This window comes from Ananas comosus, linkage group 2, assembly GCF_001540865.1.
Source record: "Ananas comosus cultivar F153 linkage group 2, ASM154086v1, whole genome shotgun sequence".
NCBI lineage: Eukaryota > Viridiplantae > Streptophyta > Magnoliopsida > Poales > Bromeliaceae > Ananas > Ananas comosus.
The window spans coordinates 14,584,310-14,601,886 of NC_033622.1; the positions used below are offsets into that span (position 1 = coordinate 14,584,310).

The 17,577-nt window shown below is 33.1% G+C and overlaps 1 pseudogene; it reads left to right on the forward strand.

Moving 5' to 3' along the window:
- LOC109726296 lies at window positions 1,198-4,627 on the forward strand (annotated as a pseudogene).

Genomic DNA, 17,577 nt, shown 5'->3' on the forward strand with positions numbered 1-17,577 from the left:
ATTTTTTTTTTCTTTTTTGGCTTATAATGTTTGTACTATATATTTTTGTTCTTATTTATATGCAACTTAATGTAACTTAGTGTACATATATTCTTAAACACCTTCGGAATCTTGTATATAAGTTAAGATTTATTATTCAAATCACTATGAATTATTCATGTCAAATTAATATTTTTGTTCTTAAATTGATTTTACTTAATTTCAATCCTAACAAATTTCACAGATTTTACGAACGAGGTAATTTATCATGTGCCAAATTGAAATGACAATGTGTGTTGTTCTAACTCTATAAGATACAACCTCTTCATCAACTACTACGTAACGCGGTAACGCACCCTAAAAGAAACCTACTCTTCTTATTAATTCATAAATAAACAACTTAAACAGTTATAATTACCTAACCTCGAGCTTGACGCAATAGCTAATAAATTTGGCTCGGGCCTAAAGCCTAGGGGAGCTAATTAAACTATGTCTGACCCAAACCTATGCACGGCTAAAACCAAATCGACTCGGTCGCACTCCGCCGACTATTTAACCCAGTCGCAACTTAACGCAACCCGCCACCATTTGACTAGTCTACCACGTCAGCAGTGGACCACAGATTGATCTACGTGAAGACCTAGTCCCGTTCCATAGTTTGAAATAAAAATCAAGTTATTAAGTTGGTTGATGCGATCTAAATCTAGAAGGATTTACCTATTAAAACATAATAATAAATTATTATTAGCAATAATTTTCTCATTGGAATGGGATGAGGTAATGTGAGTTCCAAGGCCGACGTGGTGGACCGAGTTCACCCAGATATCTGACGCCGCATTTATACAACCCGTAACGGAAAGGCCCCTTGTGAAAACTCGAAAAACAGAGCATCCCGTCAAAGCTCTAGACCTTCCACACGCACAAACCAGGCCAGAAATCCGTTCCGTTCCGTTCCGTTCCGTTACGTTCCGTTCTCTGTCCCTTTCCCTCCCCACCATCCCACCCGTCGCCTCACCGCTATTCCGAAGAGAATAAGTATAAGGAGAATAAGGATAAGAAGGGAACCTGGGATAAATGGGGAACAGCATAGGGGGGAAGCNGAAAAACAGAGCATCCCGTCAAAGCTCTAGACCTTCCACACGCACAAACCAGGCCAGAAATCCGTTCCGTTCCGTTCCGTTCCGTTACGTTCCGTTCTTATTCCCCTCCCCCCTCCCCCCTCCCCCTCGTCGCCTCACCGCTATTCCGAAGAGAATAAGTATAAGGAGAATAAGGATAAGAAGGGAACCTGGGATAAATGGGGAACAGCATAGGGGGGAAGCGGCGCACGGCGAAGGTGATGATGATCGACGGGACGACGCTGCGGCTGAAGGCGCCGGCGCAGGCCCTGGACGCGCTCCGAGACCACCCGGGATTCGCCGTGCTCGAGTCCGAGGAGGTCAAGCGCGTCGGACTCCGCGCCCGACCCCTCGACCCCGACGCCCCGCTCAAGCCGGGGAAGCTCTACTTCCTCGTCGACCTCCCCCGCGCCGACCCCGAACCCGACCACCGCCGCGCCCCGCCGCGCCGCGCCAGGTCCCCTCGAGAGCCTCATGCTCTCGCGCCGCTCCGCCTCCGACATGGCCCTCGCGCGGCCCCGCTCCGCCGCCGCGATCGTCGCCGCCGAGCCGGGCCCCGCCGCCGACGCGGGCGCCGTGCGGATCAAGCTGCGGCTCCCCAAGTCGCAGGTCGCCAAGCTCATGGAGGAGAGCCGGGACGCGGCGGAGGCCGCCGAGAGGATCATGGAGCTCTGCGTCGCCGCGAGTCCCGACCCCATCGCCGCGTCGGGGAACGCGAAAGCCGAAAGGAAAGAGGTACGATCGCTCGATTAGGGTTCCCATTTTTTTTTCCTTCTTCTTTTTGCGTCGTCCAAGCGGGTTAACTCGCTGAGTTCGGGGATCGAAGCGGAGAGCACTTTCCCCGTTATGCAATTTTGAAATATTAAATTAAATTTCTCATTTTAAACTAGGTTTGGGGGAAAAAAAAAAAAAAAAAAAAAAAAAAAACCTTAATCATGTGAGTTTGTTACGAATGACGAGGAGAATGGACGTGGTTAGTTGAGAGATGTGGTGATAAGGTATAATAAAACAAACCCCGAGTCAATTCAACTTATCGCCTCTCTCCGGGCTCACCGGAGCTTTTGTGGAATTTGTGGTAGCGATTTTTGAAAAATAAAAATTGTAACAATTGAACAAAAACGAATGCTCTTAATTTGAGTTGAAACTGATAGAGACGATATTTTAATATACAAATATTTCTTTCTATTTCAATAAATTTTTAAATTCGATTTAAAAAAGTACAATGAATAAATAATAAAGGATCAAAGAGCAATGTTAAACTACAAGTACAACAGTATCCATGTGCTTAGGCTTTGGAATTCTACAACTAACCATATTCTAATCTCTTTGATGTGACACTAATCTACAGGATTCACTTAAATAATTCATTCCTGTGGTGTTTCTGTACACTACTGTATTATATATAATATATAGTAAAACCATTTAGATTTTTCTATTCTTCGTACATTGTTTTTTTTTTTTTATTTGAGCAATAGGTATAGCATGCTATCCGCTTCGTTTATTTTATTTAAAAATAAATTTAGTTAGAAATGTGAACAAATTAAGATTCGAACTTGGAACCTCGATCGGGTACCAACCATCAAATTTTTTGCCACTTGCGTCAGAAACGGTCGGTTTCATGCATCGTTGTATCTAATTATAAAACAATGCATTATAAACTTTCGGAGCCAAACTGTTTGACAATACCTGTGCGTCTAAAATCAGATCATCCGATGGTCCCACTGAGCTCCGATTAGTCAATCAGAGTTCTGTTTGGTATGATGGTGAGCTAGTTGCAATCAAATTTTAGATCTTGTTGCGGTGTAGCTCAACCTTTTCGAGGGGACCAACATATATTTGACGTATTTTTTTGGCCACAGGAATTAAGTCAAATGGATGACCTAATCGATCACTTCATTTACGAGCATATATTTTGCGTTGCTCATTAGTCTACTTGCATATTTTTAAATGTCAAAAGATGTAGTTAGCTAATTAAAAATGTAGATATGTATATATGACTCATTACGCAATGGCATTTGGTTTTTGCTGTTCTCGACTACTCAAAGTCAAATTTGTGTTATTTAATCCATTTTTCGCGGTCTATGAGCCTGCTTATGCGGCTTAATATGCGTAAATGGTTGGTTGACCACCCCAACTTGCATAGGTCATGAAATTTACTTTTAAGTCTCGGCAATACTAGTATCTTCATATGGATCTATTTACGTCTCTTTAGAATTTTCTCTTATTAGTATTTTACTTTCCTATATTACCTAAACTCACCGCATACATCAATTGAGATTTGTGGTCCCCTAGCAACATGTATACTGCGCGTACCTTTGAGAACATTAAATTGATTTGTACTTGATCATCTTAACTTATTTATTTGTTAGTTATCATTAATTGTGGTTTCAAACTCAATCACGTCAAACTCCTGTTGCTTCAGATAAAAACTACTGTTCATTAGCCTGGTATTAATTTAAATACTTAGCGTAGAAGTTAGCATCTTAATATCTGCTTGCTTTCATATTTATTTTTCGTTAGGTGACCGGACAATGAAAGAGATACTTGCTTCTGTCCTTGTCCATATGAAAACAAGACAAGAATTCCCTTTTATAGAAGGCTTAATGTGAATGAATCATGTTGTTCAACTAGTTGTCTAGTGTGCCGATCCTTCCTCGGAATATTAATCTCATACTTTTAGAAAATAACAGTTATAATATGCATATAATGTTTTAAGTTTTTTCTTTTTTAACTTGTCAGAACAAATTTTTGAATTGGTTTGTAAGTTCTTCTAAAAATATAATATGATATCACAGCTTGGTTCATACGTACCCTTGTTTCTAGTTTTGTTTCTTTCCGTTTAGTTATGTTTCAATTTGCTTTCGTTCTTGTCTTGGCCTGGTTTCATTCAGTTTTTTTTAATCCAGTTTCATTCATTTGTGCTCGTTTGACTTCGTTTGCTAATCGTTTGACTACAGCGTATGTGCCTTACATGCTAGTATTTTTTTAAAAAAAATAATAAAAATTGACCTAGACCCTTTCGACTTCGCCTAATTACTAATTTCTTTTGCAGTTTGAAAGGGAAAATTTGTTTCATTTCTTGCATATAAAGATCCACCTAGTTCTACACAATCACTCAATTCCACATGTTGGATGAACTCTTACATTCTCTCTCCCATTTGATGGTTAATTATTTATCGTACCTTTCTGAAGTGCACTTTGAAAACAGATGCCATGTCATTCAACAGTTTATTAACCAAGTTTTAATTCTTTTTTAATGTAAACTTCTCCAGAAGAGAACGAGGTTCGTGGAACTGCCAGATGAGATAATCGCGTGACGCGCGGAACAAAGATTTATAGGTTTCAATCCATTTCCTTTTAGAAGGAATTGCGGGTCGAACATGAGAAGCTGCTTGTGGCTTCCTTTCTCCCCCAACAAGCTGTAGCTCTTCTTCTTCTTCTTCTTCTGTTTATTTCTCTTTTTCGTTTTTCCTTATTTAGGTAGCTCTGTAAAAGTATGTGCTTGCTTAATGGATGTCTCTTTCTTAGCAGTTTGCTTACATTTTCTCTTCTGTTTTTTTTCTCCTTCCCTAAGTATATATATATAAATATATATTATCTCATGGACATATAAAAAGTGGATTCACCATATTATTCTTTTCACATAACTGCTTGACACAGTTCGGTGTTTTCTCACCGAACCATCGAAACTAGATTTTGCATTTAATAGAAATGGTTCGCAACAGTGACTTTTAGAAGCTATCTAATTCGATGAGATTATTATCGCGATGAGATTATTATGAATATATGCTTTTTATGGTTTTTGTGTGTTGGTTTAAATGGAATGGGCCAAGTCATGTTCAAAATGGCGTGAGACTGGATAGGCCGAATTATTTTCGAAATGGCGTGAGGTTGATTGGGTCAAATCACAATCGAGACCCGTGGGCGTTATATCTGTACGCTTTAAGTGAATTGGTTGCGTATTTCTAACAGCCCGAGCTTTGGATTAATGGTTAGTGTTAACGATCCAACATTGTGTGGGTGTCAGCTGCTTTGAGAACTTATCTACTCTGTGAAGCTGCAGTAATCATGTGGAAAATAAAACGTTCAAACCTAGTAGTTCCAATAACACTCAGATCTTCTTCTTCTTTTTTTGGCCTTGCTTTTGCTCTCATCTGGAGTTATCTATAACAAAGCACTTGCTTATCAGAAAAGTTTGGAGTTTTCGTTGTTGCGGAAAGCAAAGTTTTGATTTTGGCCTCAAAAGGCAAAATTTTCAATTTGAAATACCCTAGACTACTAGGGAGAGAAATTATTAGAAAAACTTGGAGTTTTTGACGCTGCGAAAAGCAAAAAATTGAGAATCTTATTTATGTTTCCCACAATAGCAAAAACATCAGCTGGAAACAACTGCTAAGAAGAGCAACAACAAAAGCCTCGGACTCGATTTTCCAGAATAGGAATCATAGACAACAACTCGGCTCACCAGGCTCAGTATTCCTGGGCTAAGCTCATCCAATTTAATAAACGAGTTTAATTAACTCAATTAAACATGTGGACTATGATGGGCTACATCGCCTAAGATTGATTTGTAAATGATCGCTTATTGGGCTAGTGCGAACGTTGAGCCCATTATTGGCCAATAAGATGGCCCTATCTTTTAAAGCTCGTACGTAGTGGCTGAGCCCGGCCCACGAGGTTGGGCCCAAATGTAGATCTACACCTGGTAAAAAACGAGCCTTGATTGGGTTGGATCGACCCATTTGGACCCCCAATTTTAATTTATTGAGCACAAATTTTGTCTACAATCTGCGCACCACTGGCTATCAGAGGAGGCGAGATGCACCTAGGCCATTAGACATGAGAATAGCTAATCAAATTTATTCTTCGGAGCTGAGCCAAACGTTAACCACTCCAATTTGGCCAAAAAAAAACGACTTCAAAATGGTTTTAAACCGAAGACCGAAGAATTTTCCGACTTAATGCCCCAGTATGTATTAATTATTTCAATTTTTGTTAACTCGCAAACTAAAATTATAAATACAACTTCCATTGATTAATTTAATTTAACACGCGAAGTTGACGAAGTGTCGACAATTTTGATGACTTAGCTTTTAGATTTGGGAAAGTTTCTTTCATTTCTATTTTATGATGAAAAACACAGAGGAACTTATCTCTAATTGGAACATGCCCCCTCAATGCATGTAAGGCCATCAAGTACTGTACTGGTGTGTCCTTAAAGCAAATGTTGGGGTGTGCATTATGAAAAGTTAAAAACTACTGCCGCAAATTTACTCACTCTCTCCGTACGCTTTTTACTTACAGCAATTGAATTCAAATGAAGCATTACAATGAAAATGAGTACGTGCGAGAGCCGACAATTCAACAACAAAATCTTCGAACTTGTCGCATGATAGGTCTTTCGTTGTGAAAGCTCAGCAATTTATTAATTATCATATGTACTGGACCGACTCATCGATAATATGGGATGCTACTACATTGCTAAAAGGATAATAAAGTTTAAGTTTATGAAGCATCTCTAGCATGTAAGAAAGGGCTACATAGTACATGCCTAAATATCAATTAAACACTCTATATATAGGCCTCAAAATAATGGGGCATAAATAAGTGTTTCCATTTTGGACCAAACTTAAGCTTTCATGGTAGTTGTTCTAAAAAGCCAATCCAACTTCTACAATATGGCTCTCTCCTTTCACTTTATATTGAGTGTTTTATTTGGATACGTAATAGAAAAAGAGGAGAAAAGGTTAAGTGAAGAGAAAAATCAGCTATATTGTTTCTACTTATCAATGAAATATCTGCTTCATATTTTCTTTCTCGTCACATCATAGCTTTGGTTTATTCTTGGTCGCATATATAGCTTTGATCCGAGACAATCTAAAAGATCTATTATGTGCACATATTCTCATTTTCATTTTCATTCATTGCTAATGTAGTCTAAATTTTCGAGTAAATAGTATGTTGTATATCTTGAAGATTTAAAGCTTATTACTTGTTATTATCAGTAACTGTAATAGTTTAAAGTTTGCTAACCAGTTATTGAAATCTTGACGAATGGCGTGATTTACCTTTTGTATGGCTTGTATATCACAATGATTAAACTATTAATATAGGTCGCAAATAACATGCTATGTACACCTCTTATCTTAATATTATCTTGATCTCTACAATATATATATATATAGAGGGAGAGAGAGCTAGGCTGGTATACTATCGCACGGAGGTCTCCGTGCTACCAAGTTGTTTTCAATGATCCGGTTTTCAAATCGACGATCGGCTCCGTTAGACTTGATCTACACTATTAAAAGTATTTGGAAACTAAATTTCATAATTTTCCGACATCATTTGGCTACTGATCCAAAAGTCTCAAAATTGATAATTTTAATGGTAGATGTGGTGCGTTTGTGAATTTAACGGTGTAAAATAATCCAAATCTGATAAAATTTTTATAGAAAATTCTTTTCACTATTTAAAGTAAGATTAATACCTCTGATCTTAAATTCAAGTCGCTTATCATCATTTTTTATAATACTTTTAATTTTAGCCGTTCATTTTTAAACTACTCGTTTGATAGATAAATGATGTCGAAAAATTATGAAATTTAGTTTCCAAATACTTTCAATGGTATAGATCAAGTTTAACGGAACCGATCGTCGATTTGGAAGCTATATCATTGAAAACAACTTGGTAGCACAGAGGGCTCCGTGCTACTGATAGTATACCAGCTTAGCTCTCTCTCTCTCTCTCACTCTCTCTCTCTCTCCTCTCTCTCTCTATATATATATATATAAAGTCCGGCTCGGCTACTATACTCTTATGAGTACGATCGCCCTCGTACTCATAAGTAATTTTCGATGGTAGAGCTTCCTAATCGACAATCCACACCGTTAAACGTTATCTAGAACATTTAAAACGTTTATAAATCAAATTTTATAATTTTTCGACATCATTTACCTTACGATCAAAAAGTCACAAAATTGACAATTTTTAACGACCGGTATGTGATATTTGCTAGTTTAACAATGTAAAAAAAATAGAATAGATTGAATTTTTGATAGAAAATTCTATTCACTACCTAGATAAAGATCAATAACTCCGATCTTAAATTGAAGAATCCGATCATCCATTTTTAGGATGTCGTTCGATTTTGACTGTTCATTTTATGCCCGTTTGATGGACTTTATTATGATCTCAAAAAATTACGAAATTTATTTTTTAGAAGTTTCAAATACTCTAGATCATATTTAACGGAGTGGATCGTCGATTCGAAATCCTATCATTGAATACAACTTATGAGTACGAATGGCCCAATACTCATAAGAGAGTATAATAGCCCTACTCTCTCTCTCTCTCTCTCTCTCTCTCTATATATATATATATATATATACTCAATACATGCAGTCGGACATGTTTTGTCCTTGTGGAGTGCTAACTTTTTCCTGCATGCCTTGGACTTGTGAAGAGAACATCAAAAATGCATGTCCAGATAATGTTCAACGTTTGCATGCCAAAACATTTATAATAATAATAAAAAAAGTTTATCCATTGTTCATTGCTGATGCGTTTCCAGATACACAGTGGGTGTTATTCTTAAGTGTTAGGTAGCAGGTGATGTCCCCTTGATGTTGGCCCAAGCGCTTATTTTAAAAGTATCAAAAGCGTATATATACATTAATTGAATGTAGATATATAAGTTCTTCACGTCGATCTCCTTCCCCATAGCTTCTTCGTAATGTATATTATTATTATTATTATTTGAGAGAGGTTGCTTATCTTAACATTCGTAGATATATACTTGTTAAATTTGATCAGATTTAATAAATTTGATCTACTCTTGATAATTAAATATGGCTTTCTTAAATGTCTGAACCGAGGAGTCTCGAATAAATAATGTGGTCTCGTAGAGCTTAAGGAATGTTGATTGGTGGGATATGCGTGTTCGACGGGTTACTTTAAATGGAAACAGTACGAATTATTGAAAAAGATGTTAGGCACAGTTTGGAGAAAGATGAGGAGCTCTAATTAACTTCTAATCCATGGGCCACCTTAGTTAATTGCCTTCTCCTCTTTGGACTAAATTTGATATTTGATAGAGACATTAAAGGGTCCATCCACTTCAATAAAGTAGCATGTCAAGTTCACCTGTTCTTAAAAGAAAAAATAAAAAAAAGTAAAAAAAAAAAAAAAACCTAACTCGATAACTATAGGATAGAATTAATCCCAATTTTTAAATAATGTTTTTTAATGGCGTTTGTTCAAATTCAAATTATTTTATTATACCTTAGCTACTAGTCATAAATTACTGTCAAAAATATTAAAAGAAAAAAACGAGAGATCTATTCAGAATTGCCAGTATAGTCAAAACCTCTTTGCTTACATACAATTCTGAATATTATGAAACTATTGTTTCGCTTAATTCGACATGATGTTAAAATATGAGATTTGAATCTCATCAGTTTGACCCGTCACACTATTCTCAAATAATTTAAACTTTTAAAAGCACATGATTGTTAATTCCACTTAATTTAATATCTCTTCTTATAAAAAAAAAAAAGTAGGAAAAGGATAATAATCATGTGGAATATTACGTACATGTATTAATTAGCTAGGTAAGATATATCTCTATCAAGATTTAAGTCCAAGAAATAAACTACAAAGCACTGCAAAGTGCTGAAAAGGACAACACCGAAAGCAGCTATCCATGTTGTTCTGAAAGGTCAAAAAAAAGAAAAGAAAAGAAAAGAAAAAAAGCCCTAGCTTTTTTCTTAATGTTCGATTCACATGAGCTCAAATCTACGTTGGATTGAAGTGATCTGAACCCAAACAACTCAAAAAAGGCTCATGCAAAAGAGAGATTCTACTATATATCAGTCATATCATATAATCTGATTGGCTCGCTATAGCAGCAACATAATTAATGCATTTTAGATTTTATTTTTATATATGTATGTACCATTTTGTTTGCTTTGTGGTCAAATTTAAGAGCACAGTGTCCAGTAATGGGACAATAATAATTGGGTGCCATTTTGCTAAAATTAATTTACATTTTGCGCTATTTTAATTATGGCTTTGCTTCGGTTTTTGGGTTACTTTTTCGTGACTCGATCTTAGGTTGTTTGTTCTTAAAATAAGTATAATTTTTTAGATAAGCAGGAATTAGTTCAATTTTGTGTTTGGACGAGAATCCAAATATTTAGAGGAATAAGAAGAATAAGAAAATTATGTTTGGATGATTGGATTGGAATAGTAGGAATAAGTGTAATTATGATTGAAAATAAAAATAAGCATCTAAGTATTAGTGAAATAATATTTTAATAAGTTTATAAATAAATTAATTAAAATTATTATAAGAGATGATGAAGATCACGTTAATTAATTAGTAAATAACTATAAAAAAATAGTCAATATGTTAATATTAATTAATTATTTAATTTTTTACATTTTTAGTTAATATATTAATTATATAAATTAAAATATTAATTATTTAAATAATAGAAATATTAGTTTATGATTGAATAAGGCATATCAAACCGCTAGCTATTTAATTAGATAATTAATTATAAATTATAAATAAATTATTATTTAAATATTTGGTAATTTAATAAGTTAAATAATTAGTTAGTTAGTTATTAAAAATTTAATTGTATTATTTTACTATAATTTATAATTATTTATAACTTAATGAGTAGAGGAATAAAGTAGAGAATTAATGGCTTGTTCTTTCCTCTTAACGGATTATTCAAGAATAACCCGTTAAGAGGAAAGAATAATAGTTCTTAGCAATTTTTAGGACTGTTTCTGTTTGGAAGGATAAAGAGAATAAATTTCTTATTCTTTATTTATCTTTTGAATCAAACATTGTCTTAATGACTCGGCTAGAGATCTTCAGAATCATTTGGAATTGTCTATATCGGATAAATTAATTACTGTATACGACGAATAAATGATGTTGCCTCGAAGTCTCATTTTATCATATCCAATCCAGGTAGTCGAAAAGGTCATCTGTTGAGCACTCATTTTAGATCAGCACGAAATATTCTAAATTAAGCAAAAAAAATAAGATGGCGTAAAGTGCAAAATCAATCTAAACATGGTTTTTTTTTTAAAAAAAAAATTTCCAAATAATTAAAATGTGGGGAGTATTGTGGTGGAGCCATTACGTGCTAGCTTGTTGAAGAGCACCGCCCCTGAGCTGTTTATGGTGTAAGGAATCTGCTTTTGATGGAAGCAATTTTGTCCGCTTTGTTAATTTCTCGCTGAATTATTATTGCCTTGTATGCATTTTCAAGCTCGTTCTCTTGATAATCAATGACTTCCTTTTTATAAACTATGATTGTGTTTCATACTTTCAATGCAAGTCGGGGAGAAATTGTTTTTTTTTTGAGAAATGTCGTGGAGAAATTGTTATCTTTATATGTATATATATAGAGAGAGAGAGGTGGGTTATTATATTTTTATGAGTACGATCGACTTTCGACTCATAAGTCGTTTTTTTATGATAGAACTTCCGAATCAACGATTTATATCGTTAAACATTATATAGAGCATTTGAAACTTCTAGAAACTACATTTTATAATTTTTTGATATAATTTATCTTATGATCAAAGAATTTCAAAGTTGACAACTTTAATGACCGGTATGCGTGGGATGCTCGTTAGTTTAATGATATAAAAGAATCAAAATTTGTTGAATTTTTAATAAAAAAAAATTATATTTACTATCTAGATAAAGTTCAATAACTCAATCTTAAATTGAAGAATCCAATTATTCATTTTAGGATTTCCTTTAATTTTGATCATTTATTTTATATCCGCTTGATTGATTTTATTATAATTTTGAAAAATTACGAAATTTTTTTTTTAGAAATTTTAAATGCTCTACATCATATTTAACGGTGTGGATCGTTAATTCGAAAGTTCCATCATTGAAAGTAATTTTCGAGTACAAAGAGCTTTATACTGATAAGAGTATAGTAGCCTTACTCTCTTTCTCTCTCTTTATATATATATATATATATAGAGAGAGAGAGAGAGAGAGAGAGTTGAGCTAGAATACTCTCAAAAGCACCAAGGGGGTTATGCTTTTGAGTTTTTAACCATTGAATTAAGAGATGTATGGTTGAGATGATGGTGGTAGGTGGTGGTAGGTGGAATAGTGTTTGATCCGAGGGGTATTAGTAATTAAGGAGTAGATCCAAGGGCTATAAACTTAGAAGCACCAAGGTGTTGGTACTTCTAAAAGTATTCTAGCTCAATTATATATATATATATATATATATATATATATATATATAGTAGGGCTACTATACTCTTATGAGTATAGAGCCCTTCGTACTCATAAGTTGTTTTCGATATTGGGCTTTTCGAATCGACGATCCACACCGTTAAACATGATCTATAGTATTTGAAACTTTTAAAAAATAAATTTCATAATTTTTCGAAATCATTATATAGTCCATCAAGCGGGTATAAAATGAACGGTTAAAATCGAACGACATCCTAAAAAAGGATGATCAGATCCTTCAATTTAAGATCGGGGTTATTGATCTTTATTTAGGTAGTGAATAAAATTTTCTATCAAAAATTCAATCTATTCCAATTCTTTTTCACTGTTAAACTAGCAAATATCTCATACCGGCCGTTAAAAATTGTCAATTTTGTGAGCTTTTGATCGCAATGTAAATGATATCGAAAAATTATAAAATTTAATTTCTAGAAGTTTTAAATGTTCTAGATAATGTTTAACGGTATGGATCGTCGATTCGAAAGCTTTATTATCGAAAATAATTTATGAGTACGAAAGCGATTGTACTCATAAGAGTACAGTGGCCGGTATGATCTGTTGGGGAGTGTTTGATTCCTAGAGGAGAAAAAAAGAAATTCTTTTTAAAAAAATATAGTACCAATACCAAACAAGGGCAAAACTCACACTTTGACTAGCTTTTGACACTACACATGCATTATCATAATCTAGGGTTCAAGATATTCTGGTTGCAATTTTTGAAATTTTAATTTGGTTGGTTCAAAATTAAGTTAGGTCATGGAAATAAAACATATTCATGCAATTTCACAAAACTTACACTTAAAAGGTTATTCTCCACTTTACGTTTCGAAAAATGTAGATCATGTGGGCATGTGATCTTTTATGAAATTTAGCATGGATGTTACCATGTGGCATTGTACCAAAGTTAGGCCAAATTGCTTCAAATAATAATAAATATTTTTGTCTCCTTTACTCCAAGTTAACATACCTACCACTAGGAATAAAAACATCAGTATATAACTACAAAACATGTACCATTTTTTTTCCTCTCCTCAAAACGAGGACTAATATATAGGAACTACAAATCTAGAGTATGAGAAAATTGTACATAATTAAAAGTATTTAATCATATATTTATATATATCCACATGAATCATGCAAAATACATGAAACCCCTAAAATGCCCTTTTATCAAGAGTATGTAAAAGCGCACCAAAAGGTTACAAGAACAACTTTTGTTTTTGTAATAGAATTGTATGGAGCCCACGTTGTTTGTGATATAGCTGGGAACAGTTACAAAGCAAATTAATGGGCCAAAAATCCATACACTTGAAGCCGAAAGAAATTAAGCTCAAACTACTTATTTTGGTCTACTCGAGAGGCGCTTACTATGCTAGCGCGCTTAATATTTTACATTCAACACTCTGTATCATATTTGAGATTATCGATTTTCTGAGAACAATTTAAAAGTCCGCATTAATCGATAACATGCATGCATATGTGATATTTTTATGTAGGTGCAATTTGGACATTTGAATTGGTTCACTGTTCTTTAATTATATGCTTTTGAGGGTCTTCTCAATGTGCTCGACATGTCCTAGCTTTCATTTGTGACTTTAATTTCCTTTTCCAATTATATCAACCCAATGATGTTGAGATATAACTAAAATTTTACAGCTGTGTTGCTGCAAAAAATGCACATATTAAATACTCTTATGTACTATTCTGATTCAACAATTAATAGATATTTTTCAAATTTGCTTTTCCGTAGTGTTACTTCAATTGACTCTGAACTTTTTTTTCATTTCTTTTAATAGCTGGAAAGTCCGTAATTAAATTAATTGCAATAGTTACATAATTTTTAAAATTAATGTACTTAAGTTAAAAATAGAGGTACCAAATGTAATATATATCCAACTACCACACTCATAATATATGCTTCATAATTTCGCTAGAACTATAACACATTTACAACAAGCCCATTGTAGTTATTTAATGATCATAATGAAAAACATTATGAGTGTTTTTTTAAATAATACTTAGGTTCGACATTAAAGTTTTCTAGGTGTATTTGAGAATTAAACTAACATTTCTATGAACTTCATATCCTACTTCAAAAAAAGGATCAAGTGATTGGTGAATAACAAGGTGAACAAAATTTTACAGTTTTTATTTCGCATGATTTTGAAATTTTTGTGCGGTGTTTTTGTACCGGATTTTTCTTTGAAATGATCTAAATTTTTTTATAAAATTGTATAATATAATAAAAAATTAGCATTTTTGATACGAAAAGCACATCACCAATATGTTTTTAATAAATAATATAGTAAAAGTAACAAAGTTTGATTTGTCTTTAGTTTTTCTTTTTAATTTTTTAATGTATCATCTTATAATCAATCATATCCTGTTGGATGTGTGCTGTACGGAAAATATAAGCTTATCCAATCTTTTTCTCTTTTTATTTACTTGTTTAAAAAATATCATTTTCAATTAGTAAGGCGATGCTTTTGAATGTATGCTACAATTTAAAAACCCACTTGTGTGTTAATTATACATTAAAAATGCATTATTATGTTATTAATGTGATGCTTTTTAGTTCCCGACATGTTCAAAAGGACAACGAATGTGTCCAAATTAGACTAATTATTGGTCAAATTACAAATTTTTCCACAAACGTGGCTCGAGTTTATCACAATGGTCGGGTCAAAAGAAAATGAAATTAATAAATATCTAAATAAATAAATAAAAATTGGCTCTGCGAATTTTCGAGGGTCAAAAATTCACTAATGCTCAATTTGATTTACAAAAAAGAATTAGAAATTTTTAATTCGAGAAAAATAATAATTTTTTTAATAAAAAATAACATTTATCTGCTTCATTCATTAAAAATATGAATTAAACAATATGGGTGAGGTGAAAAAACCTCCGCATAAGCAAGAAGCAAGAAAAAAAAAGAAAAGAATCTAAGAACGTTGGCTTTTAGACGATAGAATAACATCTCACTAGTTTACCAGCGCCCTGATCTTAGCTACCGTCATCAGAGGGGTTGTGTAAGCATTTCTAAAAATAGCACTATTTTTTGAATTCCAGATGACCATCAGCAGGCTATAAGACAGGTCAATCTTGTTTGAATAGGCTACAATCTACTTTTCCTTAATACCCAACTATTCCATGTGCATCTCATGCCGTCCTCTAAATTCCTAGACTAAACCCTCTCGGGTCATCGCAATTAGAAATTTACTAGCAACACACTGTATGAATAGATGATTCACGTACCGTCTCTTCTTCGACCCTACATAGATGTGTTTTCCGTCCACCCTCTTTTCAAAAGGTTGTCCGTTATAGGTGTTCTCTTCTTAACAACAAGTCAGGTAAATACTTGAACATTCAGGAATATTCCTAGTGTCCAAATTTTATTTGCGCGAGCATTCTTCGTACCCCTATCATTCAGGGCCAAAAAAAATGATAAAATTCTTAGTCTGATCTATATTTTTTTTAAGAAAAAAATTGATCTTTCGACACTAGATTTGTATAGCAAAGCTCTGATCATTAGATTGTTGTTATCTATAGAAACATTTCGAAATATGTAAATTTTAAATTCCCCACACTCACTTTTACACCGATAAAATTGCAATAAATCATTTTTTTTATGTTCGCCGAACTGCTACAGAGCATGAGTGTAACCAAATTAGAAGTTACCGAACCTCATTTTAAAGCCAAAATTTGAATCACTGAACTCCTAAAATTAGCATCTGAATAGCAATGGTGAATCTAATTCGTAATTATTTAGTGGAACCCCAAATTGGATTAATTGCCGGAAACAAAGGCGTTATACGATGTACGCGCAAATCCATGCATCAAAATTCGCACAGAATTAATTAATATAAAATCATGATGCGGGGAATCTTATAAAAATGCATTGTGACATGCCCCGCTCCTACTTCACGTGGACGTGACTCGATTACAACGAGGATTTAATAGCACGAAAAATTAAAAAAGAAACGTCCCCAAAATAGAGGGCGGCGCCACCCTCCTCCTTTTCACGTAATAATGTTTGCTTCACTTTTTTCATTTTCTATCTATTTAAAACCTATTTAAATATATAATTATTTTGTTTGATATTATATAATTATTGGAACCGGTATTTATTCTGATACTACTTGTTCGAAGCGTGATTTTTTTCTAATACCACTTACTGAAACTGGTATTTGTGCTGATACCGATTATATAACGTAAGATCTAAAAATAAAATAAAATAATATGGAGAAAAGATATTGGAAGACGAAGAAATAACTAAACTAATACTTTATCAATAAAAAATAATTAATTTACATTCTAGACAACACCTACATAGCTATGTATATTATAACTTATTTCTCTAATTAATCTATGCCTAACTATATATAACCATTAAATCACAACAGATGATAAATCCAATTTTACTTTGGATAATTACATATCCTAATCATAATTAAAGAAAAGATTATAACTTATCTGTAGCTATATTTTAATTCAGTTTGGATTATTATTTCCAAGATATGTCATTTTAGTTTATTTTTAAAATTTTTATATTTTATTAATAAAAAAGTGTGATACAAATATTACATTCAAAAGTATAATTATTTTACAAATAAAATAAAAATATGTTATTTATAAAATTATAAATAGCAATACTTTTGGAGAAGTGAAAAAGTCAGACTTGTTACTTATAATTACATTTAAAAAATAAAAATAAATTTTTTCAAAATAATTTATTTTGATATTTAAGGATAATTTTAATGTTTATTATTATTAATTTTGTTTTAACTATATATTCTTCTCGGATAGGATGAGCACGCTTTTTCGAGAGCGGGGGCTTGTTGGACGAGACGTACGAGACATGGGATTTGGTTAATTTCTCATAAAATCATAGAAAAAAAATGTTCGTAAAAAAAAAAAAGAGTTTTTATATAAAATTATTTTTTCAGTTTTCGTTCATTTGGTTCTAAAAAAAATTAGTTTTTTAAAAATTTATTTTCTAAATTTTATGAAAATTTAGTAATTTTTTAAAAACTTCAAAAAAAAATTGTTAATTTACCATAAAATTTAGAAAATAAATTTTTTTTAAACCAAACGGATGCAAAATTGATAAAAATAGTTTTCATAAAAAAAAAATTTTATTTTTATTTTTTCATACTTTTCTGACGAATCAAACACCCTCAAACATAACGCACTCAC